Source organism: Microcaecilia unicolor, chromosome 5 (genome assembly GCF_901765095.1).
Source record: "Microcaecilia unicolor chromosome 5, aMicUni1.1, whole genome shotgun sequence".
NCBI classification, from domain to species: Eukaryota; Metazoa; Chordata; class Amphibia; order Gymnophiona; family Siphonopidae; genus Microcaecilia; species Microcaecilia unicolor.
Window position 1 is genome coordinate 247,945,675 of NC_044035.1, and position 21,478 is coordinate 247,967,152.

A 21,478-nucleotide genomic window follows, 5' to 3' on the forward strand; every position below is an offset into this window, starting at 1 on the left:
GGAGAGGGCCGGCGCACCATCATTGAGAGGGTCGCCCCTGAACTCCTGGTCTTGAGCCACCGGCTGCAGAACGCTTGTCCGAGCGAAAGGAGTTCCTCTGCTGACCACGGGCAAGTGAAGTGAACCCAGCAGAACGCCCCGGGCGGTACCTTCTAGCTTCACGGAAGCGAGGTCTGTACGAGGAGTGGACCGCCTGGCCCTTAGACGAAGGCCTCTGCCTATCTTCGGGCAAGCGCTGGGGTTTTGGATCACCCAGGCCTTTCACAATTTTCTCTAACTCCTCACCAAATAGGAGAAGTCCTTGAAAAGGCAACTTCACCAACCTTTGCTTAGAGGCCATGTCCGCTGCCCAGTGTCGTAGCCACAGACGACGGCGAGCCGCCACTGCTACTGCCATTTGTTTAGCCGAAGCTCTGACAAGGTCATAAAGGGCATCAGCCAGAAAGGACAAGGCCACCTCCATCCGCGGAGCCACATCCAAGAAGGGCTCCGCTCCATCTCCGGGCTGAGCCACTGCCTGTTACAGCCAAGCTAGGCAGGCTCTCACAGCATAACAGCTGCATGCAGACGCCCGAACAGTGAGACCTGTAATTTCAAAGGACCGTTTCAACGCTGTTTCCAGCCTACGGTCTTGAACATCCTTCAGGGCAACACCTCCTTCAACAGGGAGGGTAGTTCTCTTTGTCACCGCAGTGACTAGGGCATCCACTGTAGGCATTTGACAACGAGCCATATGTCCCTCACGCAGAGGGTATAACTGCCCCATAGCCCTGGAAACTCTCAAACGTCCCTCGGGGTCAGCCCACTGAGCCGAAACAAGCTCTAGGATGGAGTCATGCAAAGGGAAGGCCCGAGCAGCTTTCCTGGGATTACCCGAGGAGGCCATGCCACTGTCAGGATCTTCAATCAAGAGGGCCTGCAGGGTATCTGAAATAAGCGCTGGCAGCTCATCACGGTGGAAAATCCTCACCGCGGAGGGATCATCCAGATCCTGTGGTAAATCCGCACCTGACTCTGGTTCCTCAAACCAAGAACGTCTGTCAGAGTTCTCCGAATCCTCACACCCCGACCACGGGGGGGAAAAAGGTGCACCACAATCTGAAGGGGAATTAACCCTTCTGCGCTTATCTTTAGGCCAAGTATCCGGGGAAAAAGCCTCACTGGGCAGTCCCAGGCCAGAATCCATCGGGGGGGGCAAGCAGAGGAGCCTCAGGCGACCCTTGAGGAAGGGCTCTTTTCATCATGTATGCTTTATGCAGCAAAAGCACAAAATCCGGGAAGAAAATCTCACCCTGGGCACCCAAATCCTGTCCGGTGCTAGCCACTCCTGAAATAACCTCATCTCGAGGTGCCCCACCCGGCTCAGGTCTCTCCGTGTCCACGGAGGCCGCGCCATGCGGTGTAAGCAAAATGGCGCCCGCTGCCAGCTCAGAGCGGGAAGAAACATCGCTCGCCATGCTCGGGCCGGCTCCTACGCCAATACAGCACGATTTACAGAGCCCTGCTGCTGATTTGCGCTTGCCACAAGTGGAACAGCGCTTTACATTGTCCGCAGCCATCGCCGAAAAACGGCGGTAAATCCAAAATGGCGGTTTCGCGCCAAAATCGCCCCGATCGCGGGCCCACCCTGGAGGAGTTGGAAAACACTCTTACCTCAAAGGATCTAGTGTACAACTACGATCCTGCTGAAAATCAGGTCAAAAACCTCTGTTCCAGCGTCTCTGCGTTTAAAAACGCGACGCAACTTTTTTTTTTTTTTTTTAAGCTGTGAGGAAAGCAGAGGTATTGAAGACTCCGGAGGCTCAGATGAGTGGGAAAGGGCGAACCTATATGCCTGCATCCACTGTTGGTGGGTAAGGACAGGGAAAACAAGATAATATGTCCACATCCACAGAGGTATGGGTAAGGCAGGGAAAGGGCTAACCTATGTGCCTTTAAAGTGAAGCTGCTATAGCCTCCAACACCCCAGTTAACAACTGGCAAGCCAGGAACCAACTCCCGGCAGATTTTTCTGGAGCTCGAACAAGCTGCAGCCACCCTGCTAAGGGAGATAGAGAATACTGAAGAGGCAGTGGAGCTAGCTGGCCAAGAGGGCACTGTGAAAGTTTGAGTGCTCTCTATCTCCCCTGCTGGTTGATGGACATAACCCATACGTAATGGCTTCATCTGCTTGATGACAAGGAAGTTCCCCTTGCTGTTTTGCCAAGGTTGCAATCGCACTGCACAGGGCCTGCCATTTTGTATATGTTGACAGCGCTGTGTATGCCTTGGAGCGCTAAAGAAATAAGCAGCAGTGCCTCTACTGAAAAAACTATGAAAAGCGCTGCATGACCAGCTAGGAACTGACCACATTTACTCAACTGGCCTCCCCGTTATGGGCAGCCCATAAAAGAAGCCTAAGAAAGCTAAAACTCCACTCAGCCGCAAGCTCCAGCCCCGTAAACAAAACACCAGGCTCTCTGCTTTAGAATGCTGACATCTGATCTCCAAAATGGCGGCAGTTCCCGCCGAAAATCGGAACCGAAGAGGAAAGGGCGACGAGCGACAAAACAACGGCAACGGACTCGGACACCCCTGCCCGACAGGGCCGACAGGAAAAGAAAAACAGAATCAGAAACCTGGTCCTCCTTATTAAACCTCGTGCCATAGCAGCACACACATACAGCCGCTCCTAAACTGCACCGCTGACAGAAACAGCGGCGGATTCTGTCTACATCGTAAAACAAAAGGCAAGAAACAGCTGATCAAGAAACATCTGATCGCTCTGGAGCAGCCCTGCTTGTTCTTACTGCCCATAAACGGCTCTGCCAAGCCAGCAGACCGGGAGGCTCGCTGTTTTCATTCACATAGATATTTATTTATTTATCTTTTAGATTCAGTAGCTGCCTCTCCCATCCTCTAAAGTCGCCCCCCTTGAGGCGCTTGAGGAAATTCTTATTTTGCTTTGAACAGGCAAAAACAAGCTAGCAAAGTCCAATTAGCCAGCACCAGGGAGGATAGGGGGGGAGTGACTCGGCCTTAGTTCCGAGTGCAGCAGCCCCAAGGCTCTGAGGGACCCACAGGGGTTTCAGGCGTCAAATAGCAGGTTTTTGTTTTTTTTGTTTTTTTTTTAAACAAATGCACAGGGACACAGAACAAAAGGCATACCAACACTTAAAAGTTAACCAACAGAGAAAAAAGTATAGAAAAGACTGAGACTGAAGGGCTCACCACCTTCCACCTGCTGGAGACTGAGATTACTGGATCTTTCTCTAGCTGGCAAGGGCTCTTATTGGCTGGCTACAGTCACAGTTTTTTTCTCAGTCTCCACCTGCTGGAAGGCGTACACAACCCATCAGTCACATTCTGGGCCGGTCCGGAGGGATGCTAAGGAAAGTTAGTTTGGTGAACAGTACGGTAGATTCTGCTGACCTGTTGGCAATGGGACGTGCTGACGCACACGAGGCAGTGGAGCTGGGAGGACAGAGGAGAGGAACAGCCCCGACAGCAACCCCGAGGCGCGACGCGATGACCTGGGCAGCACACAGCGAGACACCAAGGCTCCACGCTGATCGCGACGGCCGCGGTGGAAGCTGCCCGCGTCCGCATTGGGAGCAGCCCGAGTCCCTGTGCCAGGAACAGCCGGAATCCCTGTGCCCTGGGGCGCACCTCGAGGCAGCGGATCGTGAGTAAAGAGTGGGAAAGATTTTATTTAGGGAAAAGCAATACTTAGGACTGTTGGGCACTTTTGCTGAGGAGCTGGGTGGGACAGATAAGAAGAGCCTAGGGAGGAATGAAACAGTATCTAAGAGCCACATACCAAAGAGAGCCACATACCAAACAGCAATTGAGTCAAGTGCCTTCCTATTGCAATTCAAGCATCTTTCCCTGACCAAGTGCAAAACCTCTGAACTGAAACTAACTTAAAAAGTGTATGCTGCAAAGTTGATCAGAAGTCTTGAGGCAGGATCAGGGTGAGAAGGAAACTCCCAACTTGAATTCTTTTTGAGGCATGTATAACACCGCCCTGTTAATTCTGTGAAGGAGCACGGAAGTTGGAATCTTCCAACCTAAGTCCTATGGGCTGCATATGTGACACCCTCCTGCTAGCTACCTGAAGGAGCTCTGAAGTCCTCCCCCTCCCCCCACCTCCAACCAAAGCCAGTAACTAGAGCCATAAAGACCTTTCGGGCAAGGAGGGAGGGATACACAAAGCTGCTAAGAGACAAAGGAAAAGAGACCACTGACCCTGTATGTCTCTTCTCCCTCACACCCCCTGCTCACTATCAAACTGCTATCACCTATTCATTGTCGTAAAACTGATGCATTGGGACTGTGGGGATATGTGCAGCTGTGAATGTCATGAAGGCACCCAATTGTAGCTGCTGGCCTGCCTGACTGTTCATTAACCTATCATTGAAACCTAATTCAATACTGACCTCCACAGCTAGAATAGCAAACTGAAATAACACACAAGATCAAAACACCAGACTCACACCAAAGAACAAAACTACTCCCACACACCCAGTCATCAGGAACAGCCCCATTTCTAGCCCACAGAGAACAGAAACCAAAATGAATACCCTCAATCTACTCCTTATCACTGATCCACTTATTACTGTCTGCAAGAGGGGTGGTCAGTGTAATCATACGCATACTGCATAATCATCAGAGACTGATTAGACACACCACACCTCATCAGACAACAACCTAAACAAAGGAAGAACACCAACATGTAGACAATTAACTCAGAATGCAAAGAAGGGCCCAAATAAAAACTCACCCCATCTAAGAAATGACAACTAATAAATGTCCACACAACACCAAACGCAGAAAACCTATACAAAACAATCCAAGTGGGCTACATCAATGCCAGACCCGCAGTAAACAGCAACCCTAACAGACTGGATCATGGCAGAAGACCTTGACCTACTCTTCATCAGTGAAACCTAGATTCACGACCAAAAAGACCCCATAATCCTAGACCTGTGCCCTCCAGGATACAAAAATCACACACTGGACCAGAAAGGAAAAAAAGAGGTGGAGGCATAGCACTAATCTATCGATCTCACTTTACTACCAAAATCATTGCCAAGTCCATAGCACCTCAACTTCAAACCGCTTCAATCAGAATCCATAACAAAACCCTACGTGACTATTTAAATTGTGTCTTGTTTTACAGACCTCCAAGGCAACTGGAACGAAGGCCAGACGAACTTCATGGACTTCATTTCAAACATATGTGTGACCAACTCCAATGTACTAGTACTAGGAAACATCAACCTTCATTTAGAAGACCCAAATGCAATCAATGCACGAGAATGCAAGAAATTCTTTCACCTATGGGATCTCAAATGGCCACAAATGCAAGCAACCCACGTCAAAGGGCACACATTTGGATGTCATCTCACACAAACTTTCAACAGACCAGAACTTAATAATGACATTAAATGGACAGAAACACCCTGGTCTGATCATTACAAACTAAACCTATCCCTACATTGGCGAAAGAAGGGAGTACACTAAATCCAAGAACACACGTCATATACATCAAGAAGCAATGTAGATGCGAAAACATTCTGGCAACTGATATACAACAATGAATGGACAGCACAAACAGAATCTACAAACTACCTCCTGGAATGGGATAAAAGATGTAAATGTATACTATATGAAATAACACCCCTACGAACAAGAACATCACGCAAGCACAGCTCGATACCATGGTTCAATGATGAACTGAAAAAGCTAAAAACACAATCTAGGCAACTCGAACGAGCATGGAAAAAAAACAAAAGATGAACACTCTCTCAACACATGGAAACAATCACAAAGAAAATACAAATACGCAATGAGACAGACCAAAAGATCATACTACAAAACTAAAATAGGAACAGATTACAAAGACACAAAGAAACTATATCAACTCGTAAACAAACTCCTAGATACCAACCTAGTCACTGCATCGAACACAGACACCCCATCTGCAGACAAACTTGCTAAGTATTCAAACGAAAAAACTGTAAACCTACGCAACACACTACCAGCAACACTGACATTGAAAACTTCCAAAACGAGCTGGACCCAACCATTGGAGAACACCCGACTGACCTCACCTGGCTAAACTTCTCCCTCCTTACTGTTGATACTGTAGCACGGGCACTCAGGAGGTTCGCCAACACTCACTGTACACTAGACACCTGCTCCAACTATCTACTGAAATCTGCCCCTGACCGCTTCATAGCAGATCTCACATCCCACCTAAACTACATGCTTCAGCAAGGTCTCTTCCCAAAGGAAAAGGGCAATATCTTACTCAACCCAATAAAAAAAAAAAAAAGACACTATGAAAAAAGCAAATGAAATCACCAACTACCGACCAGTAGCATCCATCTCGCTGTCAGTCAAACTGATGGAAAGCATGGTAACCAAACAACTAACAGACTATATAAACAAATTCTTAATACTACATGAATCACAGTCTGGTTTTCGCCCATTACACAGTACTACTCACTCTCCTAGCCTAATTCAAGCAGGAAATAAGCAATAGGCAACAACATCCTCCTCCTCCAATTCGACATGTCTAGTGCATTCGACATGGTAAACCATAACATATTAATAAGATTACTCGACATATTCAGGATTGCTGGTAACACTCAGCTGGACTAAGGGCTTCCTAACCACAAGAACATATCAAGTAAAGCCAAAAACAAACATATAATCACCGTGGAAAGCAGACTGCAGAGTACCACAAGGATCACCGCTATCACCGATCCTCTTCAACCTAATGATGACCCCATTAGCCAAGACCTTATCCAACCAAGGCCTTAACCCTTTCATCTATGCAGACGATGTCACTATATACATTCCTTACAGATCTACACTGACAGAAATCACAAACGAAATCAAGATCGGCTTGAATATCATGGACTCTTGGGCAAATGCATTTCAACTAAAACCGAACAAAGAAAGGTAAAATTATGTATCATACCTGATAATTTTCTTTCCATTAATCATAGCTGATCAATCCATAGACTGGTGGGTTGTGTCCATCTACCAGCAGGTGGAGATAGAGAGCAATCCTTTTGCCTCCCTATATGTGGTCATGTGCTGCCGGAAACTCCTCAGTATGTCAATATCAAAGCTCCATCCGCAGGACTCAGCACTTAGAGAATTACACCCACAAAGGGACACTCTGCCCAGCTCACCACCGCCGACACGGGGGAGGGGAATCCGTCCAGCTCATCCCCGCGGAGTGGGGGAGGGACACCACACCCGCCGATGCGGGGGGATCTGGATTATCCTGCAACCGCGGGAGGAGCTGACTGACCCTACCACCGCCAAAGCAGGAGGGGTACAAAGCTGCCCTACAGCCGCACGAAGCGGGAGGGAGTGCCGGCAGAATTTAGGTCTCAATCCAGCCTCGTAAAACGGAGGGGAGAGGAATGCAGCAGCTCACTGTAACACAAAATCGTCTCAACTCCTGAAGAATCCAATTGAAAAAACTTGAACACGAAGTCCTCCTGAACAGGAACTGAAGACTAAACTTGAACCTGAAATGCAACCAGAATAAAAACAGTACAGATATCTGGGCGGGGCTATGGATTGATCAGCTATGATTAATGGAAAGAAAATTATCAGGTATGATACATAATTTTACCTTCCATATCATCATGCTGATCAATCCATAGACTGGTAGGATGTACCGAAGCAGTAGTCACCCAGGGCGGGACATAGAAATCCCTGACCGCAACAGTGAAGCTCAAAACCGGGCCTCCGCCCGAGCAGCCACAGTCAAGCGGTAATGCCTGGAGAAGGTATGAGCCGATGTCCAAGTTGCCGCCTTGCAAATCTCTTCCAAGGAGACGGACCCGGCCTCCGCCATCGAGGCCGCCTGAGCTCTAGTGGAGTGAGCCTTCAGCCGGATAGGCGGCACCTTCCCCGCGGCCACATAAGCCGCTGCAATGGCTTCCTTGACCCATCTTGCCACTGTAGGCTTAGCAGCCTGCAGACCCTTACAAGGATCTGCAAACAGGACAAACAGATGATCCGACTTCCGGAAATCATTGGTCACTTCCAAGTATCTGATGATGACTCGTCTCACATCTAGATATTTGAGAGCAGAGTACTCCTCTGGGTAGTCCTCCCTACGAAAGGATGGGAGACAGAGCTGCTGATTCACATGGAAGCGAGAAACAATCTTGGGCAGGAAGGAAGGCACTGTGCGAATAGACACTCCTGCCTCAGTGAACTGCAGAAAGGGCTCTCGACATGATAGTGCCTGGAGCTCGGAAACTCTTCTAGCTGAAGTGATAGCCACCAAAAAGACTGCTTTCAACATCAGGTCTTTCAGAGATACCCTCGACAAGGGTTCAAAAGGCGGCTTCTGCAAGGCTCTTAGCACCAGATTGAGATTCCACGCAAGTACCACTGAGTGCAGAGGAGGGCGCAGGTGATTAACTCCCTTGAGAAAGCGCACCACATCTGGCTGCGAAGCCAGGGAAGCACCCTTCAGGCGGCCCCTGAAGAAAGCCAGAGCCGCTACCTGGACTTTAAGGGAACTGAGCGACAGGCCTTTCTCCAGACCTTCTTGCAGGAACGCCAACACTGAAGAAATTGGAGCAGTGAAGGGAGAAAGTGAGCCTGCCTCACACCACGATGCAAAGGCACGCCAAACCCTGGCGTAAGCAGTAGAAGTAGAGCGCTTCCTCGCTCTCAGCATAGTGGCGATGACCTTGTCTGAGAAGCCCTTCTTCCTCAGACGCTGCCGCTCAATAGCCAGGCCGTAAGACCAAAGTGGGAGGGATCCTCCATCACCACGGGACCCTGATGCAACAGGCCCTGCTCCGCTGGCAGTCGCAGAGGTCCGTCCACTGAGAGCCTGATCAAGTCCGCATACCAGGGACGTCTGGGCCAGTCCGGACCCACCAGAATTACCCGGCCCGGATGCTTTGCCACCCGGTCTAGCACCCTGCCCAACATGGGCCAGGGCGGGAACACATAGAGAAGCTCCTGTGTCGGCCACTATTGGAGAAGAGCATCTACTCCCAGAGATCGAGGGTCCCGTCCTCTGCTGAAAAAGCGCGGCACTTGGCAATTGGCCGATGACGCCATCAGATCTAGGCTCGGCTGGCCCCAGCGCTTCGTGATGTCCAAGAACGCCTGAGCCGATAGCTGCCACTCTCCGGGATCCAAGGTATGGCGACTGAGAAAGTCCGCCTTGACATTCATGACTCCAGCAATGTGGGCCGCCGACAGCTGTTCCAGGTTCGCTTCCGCCCACTGGCATAGATTCATGGCTTTCTTGGCTAGAGGGGCGCTCTTGGTACCTCCCTGGCGATTGACATAGGCCACAGCCGTGGCATTGTCCGACAGGAGCCTTACTGGCTTCAACGCCAGTACCGGGAGAAACTCCAAAAGCGCCAACCGAATGGCTCTGAGTTCCAGGAGGTTGATAGACCACTTTGCCTCTGCAGGAGACCAGAGCCCCTGCACTGTCCTTCCCAAGCAATGGGCTCCCCAGCCCGTCAAAGAGGCGTCCGTCGTGACGACAACCCACTCCGGGGTCAAAAGAGGCATCCCTGTGGACAACTTGTCTGTCCTCAGCCACCAGCTCAGCGCCTTGCGCACCGCTAGGTCCAAGGGAAGGCGCACAGCGTAATCCTCCGACACTGGAGTCCAGCGCTGCAGCAGAGAGAGTTGTAGTGGTCTCATATGAGCCCTGGCCCAGGGCACTACTTCCATCGTGGCCGTCATAGAGCCCAACAGCTGCACATAGTCCCAAGCCCAAAGAGAAGAGGCTACTAGGAACTGGTCCACCTGAGCCTGAAGCTTGACAATTCGATTGTCCGGCAGGAACACTCTGCCCACTTGGGTGTCGAAACGAACTCCCAGATATTCCAGGGACTGAGTCGGGCGCAGCTGGCTTTTCTCCCAGTTGATGATCCACCCCAGGGAGCTCAGCCCTGCCGCACTCTGCATAAGAGGGGGCTCGGATCAACTAGTCGTCCAGATAAGGATGGACTTGTACTCCTTCCTTTCGAAGGAAGGCCGCGATGACCACCATTACTTTGGAGAAGGTCCGCGGAGCAGTAGCCAACCCGAACGGGAGGGCTCTGAACTGGAAGTGTCGGCCCAGGACTGCAAAACGCAGAACGCGTTGATGAGGAGGCCAGATGGGAATATGCAGGTAAGCTTCCTTGATGTCAAAGGATGCCAGGAACTCCCCTGCCTTCACTGCCGCTATAACAGAGCGGAGAGTCTCCATTCGGAAGTGCCGAACTTTCAAGGCCCGATTGACCCCTTTGAGATCGAGGATAGGCCGTACAGAACCTCCTTTCTTTGGTACCACAAAGTAAATGGAGTAACGTCCCTTGCCAAGCTGATCTTCTGGCACCGGAACGACCGCACCCTGGCGGATCAGATTGTCCAAAGTCTGCTGCACTGCCACAGCTTTGACCGGAAACTTGCAGGGAGAGAATACAAACCCGTCTCTTAAGGGTCGGCAGAACTCTAGCTTGTAGCCGTCTCTTATGACTTCCAGGACCCAAGCCTCTAAAGTTACCCTGGTCCACTCGCCCAGAAACAAGGACAGGCGTCCTCCAATCTGCACTGGGCCATGGACCAGGGCCCCGTCATTTGGTACGAGACCCTGGGGGAGGACCGGAGGAAGCACCTCCGGGACGGCGGTCTCTGCGACAGGAATGCTGCTTGGGGGAGATGTTCCTCTTGAAGGAAGAGGGGGCAGAGGAGCCCGACTTGCCCGGGCGATACCGACGGGCTTCCTGAAACCGTCCTTTGGAGTTACCGGGGCGAGCACCACTGGCCCGAGCCCTGACCTCTGGTAACCTCTTGCCCTTAGACGTGCCGAGATCGGTCACAATTTTGTCCAGCTCGACCCCAAAAAGCAGCTTGCCTTTAAAAGGCAACTTAGCCAGGCGAGACTTAGAGGCGTGGTCCGCAGACCAATGCTTCAGCCAAAGCCACCGCCGCGCAGAGACTGTCTGAGCCATACCTTTAGCTGAGGCTCTCAAGACATCATACAGCAAGTCTGCCAAATAAGCCAAGCCCGATTCCAGGGCCGGCCAATCAGCCCTCAAGGAAGGATCCGAGGGGGAAGCCCGCTGCACAATCGTCAGGCACGCCCTGGCCACATAGAAGCCACAAACTGAGGCCTGCAAACTTAAAGCAGCCGCCTCGAAGGACGACCTTAAGGCCGCCTCCAATCTTCTGTCTTGGGCGTCATTTAGGGCCGTGCCACCTTCCACCGGCAACGCCATTTTCTTAGTCACCGCAGTGATTAAAGAATCCACTGTAGGCCAAAGAAAGGCCTCCCGTTCACCTTCAGGCAGAGGATAGAGGCGGGACATAGCCCTAGCCACTTTAGGTGTGCATGGCATCATGCACGTGGAAGGTTCTAGGCGGGCGCTTCGTCCCCAGCATAATGGCGGAGCCAACAGGGGCTGAGGGAGAGACGTCCTCTGGAGAGGAAATCTTCAAAATGCTCATGGCCTGCACTAACAGGTTGGGCAAATCCTCTGAGCGAAAGATCCGCGCTGCAGAGGGGTCATCCGCTCCATCCGAGCGGGAATCCGTCTCCTCCAAGGAATCCCCAAAGGACCGTTGGGAGAACTCAGATACGCTGCCCTCATCTACATCAGAGGAAACAGAGTCCTCTAAGGCCTGGGAATCCACCCGAGGGCGTTTACTTCCGGGGGCCTCAACCCCTTTATCGGGCAAGGGAGAAGAGGCAGCGTTTTGCATAAGGAAGGCCTGATGCAGCAGCAAAATAAACTCGGGGGAGAAACCCCCCAGACTGTGCACTTCAGCAGCCTGGGCCACAGCCCTAGACGCACCCTCAACCGGCGCTCGCAAGAGCGGGGGAGAAACATGCTGCGCATCCAAGATGGCGTCCGGCGCGACACTCCGCGAAGGAGCCGCGCGGGAAGAACGGCGCTTAACTTTAGCCGCTTTTTTGCCGTCTCCCAGCTCAAGGGCGGCCCAAGAAGAAGCCGTCCGAGCAGAGTGGCCAGCCAAGATGGCGGAGGCGAGCAGCGGGGGATGGGCGTTTATGGCGGGAAAAACCGCCGCACCGGAGGAAGACCCGGGACACTGACCGGCCTCCGAACTGACACCCAACAGGGGCGAATCAGATTTTAAGACCCCCGCATCCCCGCTAGAAGCGCACAAGCGGTCCGGGGAGCGATTCTTCGCGCCCTCACCCTCCGACGCCATAGGCCACGTGGAGATCGATCGGGGAACCCCCTGCCCGCTATAAAAAGGTAAAAATTACCTGCTTCTCGCTCCGAGCTGTAACGAACTGGTGTCCCAGTGAGTAGCTGCAATAAACGTTTAAATAAACGTTGAAATAAACACCCTTAAGGACGTCCAAAATTTTTTTTTTTTTAACGGAGCCAGCGGGAGGGGGGAGAAAAGGAGGGACCTGGCACCACCAGGTTTGCACTTGCTCAAGAAGAGCCCTCAACCCCAGGTACTCAACAAAACCTAAGAATTGGGCTTGGAGACCTAGCCAGAGCTGCTGCTGTGTGTGACCACCACCTGCTGAGATAGAGAACATACTGAGGAGTTTCCGGCAGCACATGACCACATATAGGGAGGCAAAAGGATTGCTCTCTATCTCCACCTGCTGGTAGATGGACACAACCCACCAGTCTACCAGTCTATGGATTGATCAGCATGATGATATGGAAGGATTGAATTTGACTTTAGGGGAAAGCTTTGGTTTAAAATCCCATCTAGGTATGTGCCAATTTGAGTGCTCTTTTTCTGTTCACTAAGCTACTGTGTGTATTCAAGTTATGTCTGTCACATACAGCTTTTAACATAAAATTATACCTATTAACATAAAGGCAATGTTAACTGTGATGCTACCTGATTTTAACACACCCTTCTCACCACCTAGTGCTATGCTGCACACTTCTGCGTTTTTAAAATAGCATGTCACACAATATGTAAATCCGAAACAACCTTCTGTTATTCGCTCAGTGTTATGTTTTTATGATTTTAAATTGTCACACACTGTATTTTTAAATGGTCTTTTCTTGACATATTTTATTGAAATTATTGCTTGCTTTTATAATTATATATGTTCATATTGACAGGCCCCACCCCCGACACAGTCTGTTGAGGTGAAACATGGCCACATCGGGTGCTTTGTTTTAAATAAATTGCACTTTTCTATGATTGCTGGTCTGCTTCTGGTTGTTTACTGCTATGATTTCTTGCAGATCATTGCCTCTCTACTGTACTATAAAATTCTGTATAGGGCAGTCTCACTAAGGGCCTCTTTTACTAAACCGCGCTAGTGAATCCCAGCACAGCAAAATGCGCCACCCACTCATTCTGAATTGGCTGCGTTGCATTTGCCGTGCAGGAATTGCTAGCACAATTTAGTAAGAAAGAGAGACCCAAAGGCCTAGAGCTCACTGACTCTGTACGCGAAAGTGACTGCTACTAGAGATAAAACCTTTCATGTCAAGTTCTTGCGCTCACGGGACTCTTAATGGCTCAAAAGAGAGTTTCAATCAGCTGGATTAGGACCACAGTAATATTCCACAAAAAAACTTGATGGGAGGTTAAAACAGAAGCCCCACAAAAGTGAACTAAAGGCTGTAGAGAAACAGATCTACCTGCTACATGATGGCGATATGCACCGATTGCATTCAGAACTACATGAATGGACTTGGTTTTCAAATCAGATAGCTGTACATGCATTCACGTGGGACAGGAAAAGTAGGGCCTACCACAAATGATAGAAATGTTTTAAAATTAAAGAAGTTTGAATCACTTAGTGTACAGAAGAGATTACAGATTACATACATATCCATTAAAACGTAACAGCCAGAAAGATTTGAGACATGTTATCAGGCAATTTATTGAACTGAAAGGTATCAGCTCTATGCACATGCTGTGAAGGCTAAGGAACTAATGCTGTGGTGTAGCACAGTTCCCTGATTCTGCACATGAAGGCTGAAAGCCAACTAGTATGGTTCTTTGATGAAGTGTGGGTGGGACAGAAGTGGTTTTGAGGTGGGTGGTGGGGAGGTGGGAGGCCTGCATATTATTCAAAGTCTTAGCCACCATTTCCTTGGCTTTATCTCCCTTTGTTAGGAGACATCCATCATACGTTATGCACTTTCTAGTTTACTTATACTTATATTTTTGCCTTATTATTTTAATGTGTATTGTTGTACCTCACTCAGAGTTGCAGATGATGCATGTTAGAAAAATGTTTTAAAGTAAAATATGCTGAATGATACTTACAAGGGACAGGATACCTACAAAGGTTTGGACAGGTGAAAGTATCAGGCTAGACATGCTGCAAGAGCCAAGAAGCTAAGTTGAAAGATCAAGACAAACCAAGGGAAGTTTGCATTGTACTAAAGAGAGGGGCATCTCTAATACACTCCTCGTATATAGCTTACAAATCAGAGGACTCCCTGCACTGGATCAATAGGGTCTCTGCAAGAGTGTATCTTTTAACTCTTAATCCATTATTCACCTGTTCAGTACCCATGGTCATTTTAATCGGATGCGTCCTAATTCCTTATTTGTCTTGAATAGATTGTAAGCGCCAACAAGTAGAGACTACCATACATGTTTTGCATACAACAATGCATACGTATAGTACAGGTGTGAGCAACAACCCAGTCAGGTGTTCAAGATCAATTTCTACAATTAATATACATGAGATGGAAGCAGTACATTTGATTCCATGAAGTTTACTATCCTCTCCTTCAGCAGCATCTCCATTAATTTTCCAACCAATGAAGTCAGACTTATCGGCCTGTTGTTTATATATCTCAACTGCATTTGCTCCCTCGGCTCCCTATTAAGATGTTTCCACGTGTCATATGTTAAGAGCATCATATGTTATTTGTTCTAATGCATGTCATTTGAGCTCTGCAGACATCGTAGTTATCATATCCATGTGTGCCCATTGAGGTGTCATTTGTATTGTGCTGACATTGTGAATATTATATCTGTTATAAAAATGTGCTTTCTATGCTACCTGTTATGATGTATCATTTGGACTTCGTCATTGATATTATATGATAGCATCAGAAATACACAGCACAGTAGCACAATGTCATGCTTTTTACCTCCGATTGTAAAGCTTTATGCCAAGCTATACCTGGTGTACACCATCTTGGATGAATCTTTTCATAAAAGCAGATTTTTAAAAAAATTCCTACAAATAAATCACACACTCAATTCAAACTCTTAGGGGGCCTTTTACAAAGCCTGTTAGCGTTTTTAACTCGCAGTAAAAAAAAAAAAAAATCAGCTTGCAGTAAGATGCCCATTATGATAAAATTAAGTCTTACCTGATACTTCTTTTTCATTAGTCCCAGCAGATCAATCCAGAGACTTGTGGGTTATGTCCCTCTGCCAGCAGATGGCGATAGAGAGAACTTCTGAGGTTCACTAAACATGGTCATGCGTAGCCACCTAAATCTCAGTATTGTCGCTTCCAAAGCAGCGTGAACCAACTTTCATTATGACCTTAAAAAAAAACAACTCTCCTGCCTGCATACAACTCGTACAAACTCCCCAACCGCTCCCGCGGGAGAAAGATATGCAGCTTACGGAAAATATAAAGAATCTGTCCATGTGGATGTGGATCTGGCAATGCAACAGCAACCAAAAGCTGAAATGCAGAAACAGCAAGTTTGAATAAAAACCACGCTCAAAACAAATACACAGGGTGGGCCTCTGGATTGATCTGTTGGGACTAATGGAAAGAAAATTATCAGGTAAGACCTAATTTTACCTTCCAAAACATCCCACAGATAACTCGAGTTTTGTGGGATGTACCCAAGCAATCCTCAAGTAGGGCGGGATACTGCCACCCCAGTCAACAGGACGGCAGTTCCAAACGCGGCATCCCCCGCGTCACCACATTCAGACGATAATGCTTAGAAAAAGGTATGAACCGACGACCAAGTCTCGGACCGATAAATCTCCTCCAGGGAGGCCAAGCATAACTCGGATTGGCGATGTTGCTTGTGCTCTGGTGGAATGCGCTCATACCTTCACTGGCGAGTCTTTCCCCAAAGCAATGTACGCTGAAGAAATGGCCTCCTGCAGCCACCGGGCCACCATGGCCTTGGAGGCCTGATCCCCTTTCCTGGGTCCCGCGAAGAGAACAAACAGATGATCTGAAATGCGAAAGCCATTAGTAACCTCCAGGTAGCGGAGAAGAACACGCTGCACATCCAAGCACCGCAAAGCCCGGTAGTCAACTGGATAATCCTCCCTACGAAATGTCAGGAGGAAAAGTTGTTGATTTATATGAAAACGTGAGACTACCTTAGGCAAGAAGGGAACAGTGCAAAGGTAAAATTTATCCTTATCTTATCATTTTCTTTCCATTAGTCCCAACAGATCAATCCAGAGAATACTCACTCATCTCTGGATTGAGCTGTTGGGACTATGCCCCTGTACCAGCAGGTGACTTCAGAGGTTTACTATATGTGGACATGTGCAGCCACAAAAATCTCAGTATTGTTGATACCAAAGCAGTGGAAGAAAAAGGAAATACAACACGTAAGCCCTCTCCTGCCTCTATAAAGCCCGTGTAGGCTCCTCCTCCACCACTACTGTGGGAGGGAAACTGCCGGAGTGGTGAATGGCTGGTCCTCCACCTTTCTTTTATTTTAATTTTTTTTTGTCACAAAGAACAAATGACGGAACCTAATGGACCATAAACAGGAAGAAAACAGACCCCCATAAACAGTGAGAAATACTCTGCCAAGAGCAGCAAAGGGAGGGCCGCTGGATTGATCTGTTGGGACTAATGGAATGAAAATGATCAGGTAAGGACTAATTTTACCTTCCATAGCATCCCACAGATTAATCCAGAGATGAATGGGATGTAGATGAATGGGATTACCAAAGCAGTCTCCAAGTACGGTGGGATCTCTGAGACAGGCCAAGGCTCGATTGCCAATGTTGCAGATGGGACCCCGAGGCTTCACATTAATGCTTGTCCTCGGAGAATATTCCTACCATTGATATAGCCAGGATTACTCAAATGTGTCCTCTAAAAGAAACACCAAAATGAATAACAGCCAAGGACAGGGTGCCTCAAGAATGGATTTTTTTTAAAATCTGTTTTGAGAGTAAATGTAACTGGGACATTGTATCTGAGTTCAGTGCATTCATTTATTTTTGACAGGGTTTGAATAAAAGTCCCAGATCTGGGTGGAGAACTCGCAGTCAAGTGAGGGTTGAGCACAAGGATCTCATGAAGAAACCAGCAGAAGAGGAGAGAGTGGGAAGCAGGACAGACAATAAAACAATGCTTTATTGTGAACACAAAATCCTAGATCTGTGTAAAACACTCTTCTTTCATCAAAGACTCAACACAGCACCATATTTCGGCCAGTGCCTGCCTCAGGAGTCTTTAAAAATATGTAACACTCAATAACTCAAAGCAATACCTTTCTCACTTGTCCATGGCGGACCATGCCTTCTATAGGTGCTAGCTGCTGCTACAGGTGTATAGTAACACATGCTGAGTCATCAGAACCTAGAAACCATGACCTACATTTACAGCTTAGGAAGACTGAAGTTAAAAACGATGATTCATTGTCAGCAAAGTCCAGAGCAATTGAAGGGGTTTAAAACTAGGAAGAGCCCATAAAAGAGAGCAGAATTCCTTTGCCAAAGCCATAGCCAAATAAAATCTTTTTACGAATGCCCTTCTATCATCCATAGTACAAGACCTCTTCTTACACACTACCAATTGCTATGGAAATGATTTCAGTTCGCAACATTTCCACTGGCAGCAGTTGTGGCAGTCTGAACATGTCATTAACTACCTTCTGTGTTGAGTCAATTAACTATTAGGTCAGTCTGTTTAATCTCTTCATGTGCACACTAATTAGGGCTGTACTGAATATTTGTATTCAATTTGATTCAGCCCCATACCACCTGGGAGACCCCCCCGCCCAAATTTGGAGACCCACCGGTTCTTGTCTTCCTTCCCCAGGACAGGTCAAGAGAATAACACACACAGAAAAAAGTATTAATACAAGCAAAGGCTAATGCAGAGCAGCTCCTGCAGCCCACTTAACAGCAGTGAGTTTCAGCCTCTCTCTTTTTATTGGTTAGCAATCAATTGACACATCATCGTTATTCTTTGGAAAATCACTACTCACTGGAAAAATTACCTTATTGACAAAAGTTACAGCACAGCCATGTAAATTAGTTCAAGCCAGTACAAGATATTTCAGCAGTTGACCATCTAGTCTATTAACAGTGGTCATATAGATTTATATCATTACCTATATTTATGTCAAATTCACATGTCTAAGCTTTTTAGTACTTTTTTTTTTGTTTAAGCAGCTGACATGCTATGATCATAAACAAGATATAAATCGGGGTTCGTGGTCAAGCATGCATGGAAAAATAGACTAGTTCCTTGTTCTTATCTTTTTGCTAACATCAGCTGCTGATTAGTAGCAAAAGTTATTTTTCGCTTCATTTCCATTTATTGCAGCACAAGCTACCCATTATTTGCAATAATCTTTGTCCCTTTATGTTTTAATTATTATATTCATTCTCCCTCTGCAATTCCACATACTCATTATGGGCCGGGGGATCCTATTTTCATAAGGGTCCTCAGGACCATCACCCCAAATACATTATTCATATTCGGCTGAATAGTGTTTTAAATTTGAATACAAATAACCCAGGGCTCTCTACTGTGCTAAACCCTAATGAAAAACATGGGATCTCCAACTTCACCTTGCTTCTTTTATTATTTGTTATGTTAAAACTTAATGTATTATTCGTATTCGGCCAAATAATATTTTTTCGTTAATCGTTTTCAGCCAAATAGTAAAATATGCTCTAGTACCAATGAGGTCTCTTGAAACACTCTAAAGGGACCTTTTAGTGTGTTAGATTTTGCAGTTACTGTGGCATAATACAGATAAGTAATGTGCAGTAGCTACAAATCTAACGCAGCAACTATTGGGGGCCTGCCTAGCATGAACATTTCCATTAGCTTGAAGTACTCAGGTTGCAGTTAGCATGGCAGACTAAGGCCCAGATGCACTAAACCTTAAAGACCCTTTAACAAAGAAATTTTCAACCATAGCATGCATTAAAGGCCATTTTCCGACGACGCTAGCAGCTAACAAAAACGGAATGCAAACGAGTAACTACCATTGAAATGTGGACAATTTGGGATGCACTAACCATATCAACAATTGCAACAAATCATTTATCATGATAAATTTAACGTGAGGTCAGACCTGTCGTTAAGGGCTGAGCTGTCATCTCCCTGCTTCCCCCTGCACCATAAAAATCCAAGCTGGCATGTTTAAGTGAGATTAAATAAAAACGCTACCAATAACTAATGACAAGGTGGATGCAGTACTTCATAGGCTTCCCCCTGCATTAATAGAAAAGCAAAACAAAAAAAATTGAAAAAGGATCAGGAGGGGGCAAACACGCTTGTCAGGAGTGTCCTGTATGGACGGCCTTGCCCCCCTCCCCCAAGGTCGCCACTGCTCCCCGCTTCCGCCTGTATTAAATAAAAAATCAAAAGTTTAGCAGCCCCGGTCCCCCTCCCTTCCTCTCTCTTTCTCCTTCTTCCACAGCTCCGCCTCCCGCCATCCTCCGCCCCCATGCCCCGCCCCCCTGAGGTCATCGCCGCCACTCCCCCCCGCCTTACTGGGCCCGCGCAGCACCTCTCACCTCTGTGTGAAGGCGCTGCACGGGTAAGAACAGCTGATCAGTGATGCCTCTTCCGACGTCCCTCCGTTCTTCCTGGGCCCGCCCTCCTCTGACGTAAGTAACCTATGTAGGTAACTTACGTCAGAGGAGGGCGGACCCAGGAAGAACAGAGGGACGTCGGAGGAGGCATCACTGATCGCCGATCAGCTGTTCTTGCCCGTGCAGCGCCTTCACACAGAGAGTCTTCTCAGAAGATATGCTGGTAGCAGAACTGTACAGGGTCCCCCAAGCAAATTTTGCCAGTTGTGGCCAGCATGTTTGCTTGTTTTTCCAAAAATAAAAACATGGTCGTCTGCATCAATCAAACATAAATCACAGTCCAGTTCATTAGCAGGTTTCAAAGTAGAAAGTAACAGGGGGACAAAATTTGTCCCCGTCCTCACGGGCTCTGTCCCCATCCCCACCCCCATCCCCGTGGGATCTGTCTCCGTCCCCACCCCGTCCCCTGTAAAGTCTCTTACCAAAGGCAGTACAGGTATTAGGCATTCAATATTTATTTATTACATTTGTACCCCGCGCTTTCCCACACAATGCAGGCTCAATGCGGCTTACATAGTAATTCGAAATACAAAGTTAAGAATAAAATTTTCAGTAAAACAGTAGTAAAACAACGTAAAGTCGGGCTTAGTAGTGTATGATAAGTTGAGCTAGATAATATATGACTAGGATAAAAGAGGGTGGATAGGATAGTGTAATTAGGTGCAGTCAGTCTTCTGTCTTCTGCCTTCATACCCTAGCTGACTGCCTTTCTGTTCTATTAGCCCATACCATACCATTTCCAGGAAGTATTTTTTCACAGAGAGGGTGGTGGATGCTTGGAATGCCCTCCCGCGGGAGGTGGTGGAGATGAAAACGGTAACGGAATTCAAACATGCGTGGGATATGCATAAAGGAATCCTGTGCAGAAGGAATGGATCCTCAGAAGCTTAGCCGAAATTGGGTGGCAGAGCAGGTGGGGGGAAGAGGGGTTGGTGGTTGGGAGGCGAGGATAGTGGAGGGCAGGCTTATACGGTCTGTGCCAGAGCCGGTGATGGGAGGCGGGACTGGTGGTTGGGAGGCGGGGAGTACTGCTGGGCAGACTTATACGGTCTGTGCCCTGAAAAAGGCAGGTACAAATCAAGGTAAGGTATACACATTTGAGTTTATCTTGTTGGGCAGACTGGATGGACCATGCAGGTCTTTTTCTGCCGTCATCTACTATGTTACTATGTGAGAGGTGCTGCGCGGACCCGGTAAGGCAGAGGGGGGTCCAGTGGAGGGGGGGGGCCGCAGTGACCTCAGGGAGCAGGGCTGTGGAAGGAAAAAGAAAGAGGAAGGGAGGGGGACCGGGGCTGCTAAACTTTTGATTTTTTATTTAATACAGGTGGAAGCGGGGAGCAGCAGCAACCTGGGGGGGGGGGGGGGGGGAGGCCGTCCATACAGGACGCTCCTGACGAACACCTTTGCCCCCTCCCAACCCTCAGCTTCTTTGACGTTTTTTTGGCATGTGCAGAGCAGCCAGCATAACGCTAGGCTGCTCTGCGCATGCTTTACGGGCAGATTAACGACGGGGATTACACTTCTTTAATGCACTCGACTTTAGAATACTGCACCGAACATGTGCGACTTGTTTTTTTAGTGCATTCTTCGTTTTTTCAACTTCGGTAAGGACTTTTACGTTTTAGATTTTTTTACGTTTGGTTGACGCATCTGGCCCTGAGTGAGGGTGACTTCTGGGAGGAGCACTCTA

The 21,478-nt window shown here is 48.1% G+C and overlaps 1 protein-coding gene across 4 annotated transcripts in view; it reads right to left on the reverse strand.

The window, feature by feature from the left end:
- Positions 1-21,478, reverse strand: part of MPZL1 (myelin protein zero like 1) — a 135,668-nt gene that overhangs the window by 110,582 nt on the left and 3,608 nt on the right. The gene's annotated exons all lie outside the window — the stretch shown is intronic.